This window comes from Canis lupus, chromosome 9 (genome assembly GCF_011100685.1).
Source record: "Canis lupus familiaris isolate Mischka breed German Shepherd chromosome 9, alternate assembly UU_Cfam_GSD_1.0, whole genome shotgun sequence".
In the NCBI taxonomy this organism is placed as follows: domain Eukaryota; kingdom Metazoa; phylum Chordata; class Mammalia; order Carnivora; family Canidae; genus Canis; species Canis lupus.
In genome coordinates this window covers 60123991-60126349 of record NC_049230.1, presented here as the reverse complement: position 1 = coordinate 60126349, position 2359 = coordinate 60123991, and the positions used below count along the sequence as shown (strand labels likewise).

The window sequence follows — 2359 nt, the reverse complement described above, 5'->3', positions numbered from 1 at the left end:
GTGAGGAAACAACCTAAGAATATTTAAAAGAGAATTGAGAAGAACTCATACACATTAGACTACCTAGAAGTTCCTCAAACACTTAGGATAGACCTTTACTTTCTTATTGAGAAAGCAGCTTGGAATTTTCTTCATTTATTCTATGTTGGATTTTGCTCTCCTTTCAGTAGTTTCTTTTTTTAGTAGTTTCTTTTTTATTATTATTTTTAAGATTTTATTTATTTATTCATGAGAAACACAGAGAGAGACAGAGACACAGGCAGAGGGAGAAGCAGGCTCCCTGCTGGAAGCCTGATGTGGGACCCGATCACAGGACCGCGGGGTCATGACCAGAGCCAAAGGCAGATGCTCAACCACTGAGCCACCCAGGTGCCCTCTTTTTTTTTTTAATTTAAATTCAGTTATCCAACAAATAGTTGTTTCTTAAAGTAAATGTTCTTTAAAATTCTAGCAAAGCAGAGGGATTCTTTTCATAGGCTAGAGTTTGAAGAAGAATCTGACTTGATGAAGTTGCCCTTCACATCTCTCCAACTGCTTCTCCACACCCCGTCCACAGAGGCACAGACATGGAAACAAAGAACTATAGCAGCGAATCAGGCTTTGTCCTCCTGGGCATCTCTTCCAGTCCTCAGCTACAGAAACCACTCTTTGCCATCTTCCTCATCATGTACCTGGTCACTGTCCTGGGCAATGTACTCATCATCTTGGTTATCCAGTCTGACTCCCGACTCCATACTCCTATGTACTTTTTCCTCAGCAACTTGTCCTTCACAGATATCTGCTTCACAACAGTGATTGTGCCCAACATGCTGGCAAACCTACTATCAGAGACCAAGGTTATCTCCTTTGTGGGTTGCCTCATCCAGATGTAATTCTTCATGGCCTTTGCAAACACTGACAGTTACCTTCTGGCCTCTATGGCCATAGATAGGCTGGTGGCCATCTGCAACCCCTTCCACTATGAAAGGGTCGTGAACCCACGGCGTTGTCTCCTCATGCTGCTGGGCTCTTGCACCATCTCCCACCTGCACTCCCTGCTCCGAGTGCTACTCATGTCCCGCCTGTCCTTCTGTGCCTCTCATGTCATTAAGCACTTTTTTTGTGATACCCAACCTGTACTAAAGCTATCCTGCTCTGACACATCCTCCAACCAGATTGTGGTCATGACTGAGACCCTGGCCGTCATCACAACCCCCTTCCTGTGCATCCTCTTTTCCTACCTGCGAATCATCATCACTGTGCTCAGAATTCCCTCTGCAGCTGGGAAGTGGAAGGCCTTCTCTACCTGTGGCTCCCACCTCACTGTAGTGGCTTTGTTCTATGGGAGTGTCATCTATGTCTACTTTAGGCCCCTGTCCATGTACTCAGTGGTGAAGGACCGGGTAGCCACAATTATGTACACAGTAGTGACACCCATGCTGAACCCCTTCATCTATAGCCTGAGGAACAAAGATATGAAGAGGGGTTTGATTAAATTAAGGGACAGAATTCACTCATAGAAAGAGCAAATAGGTGGAACACCTTAATTGGGAGGTGACCTAAAAAATGATCACATACATTATCTTTCCCTCTTACCTATTTGTAACAGGGCACCCAAAGAGGCCATAGAAGATAGTATTTAAAAGCAATAAGAGCATTGACCTAGAAGCTAGAACAGTTAGTTTCTCTTTTTCTACAGTGTAAAATGTTTTTATATAGCTATTTTATACAAAGTACTTTCAACCAAATATAAAAATAATTTTATAAATAAGTTATATTTCTATGATGAAGCTTAAAGAGGCTGGGGATGCTGTGAAAACAAATGACTTTTGGGGTACATCAAATACTAAAATAAGCAATAAGCTCAAAGACAAAAGTATTAGCAACTTTCTCTCCTAACTTCTGTTTTATATAGCATAAAACATGAGTTGCTAAACATGAAGGAAACGGGGTATTGAGGATTTAAATACATTTAAATATATTTCAACTTCATTTGCTATGTTCCAACATGTTCTATGTACCCTATTTGGCTTTAGTTTGGTGACAGGGGTGATTTGAAGTGGTGAGATCTAGAAGAATTCCAATAGACCAGCTGTACCCAGGAAAAAGAATTACTAATGTTCCCGAGTAGCTGACTTAGGGGAGATTGGGGGAAAGGGTTCGGGTTTCTATCAATGACCTTGACCAATTACATGTGCAAACACAGGCCAAGTGCTGCCTGGAATCCACGTTTCAGAAAAACCATTTACCACCCATATAAATGAAGCTATCTTGAAGTTGAATAAAGCTATCTCCAAATACCTCTTTTATGAGTTTGACTTTCCCTAGTACTCAAGAAAGTCTTCTTGGTTTTGAGAATAAGAAGATACAGGAACTTGTA

The 2359-nt window shown here is 41.5% G+C and overlaps 1 pseudogene; it reads left to right on the top strand.

Annotated features, from left to right (window-relative positions):
- The first annotated feature begins 474 nt into the window (after positions 1-474).
- Positions 475-1499, top strand: OR1L6BP (annotated as a pseudogene).
- The last annotated feature ends 860 nt before the right edge of the window (positions 1500-2359 follow it).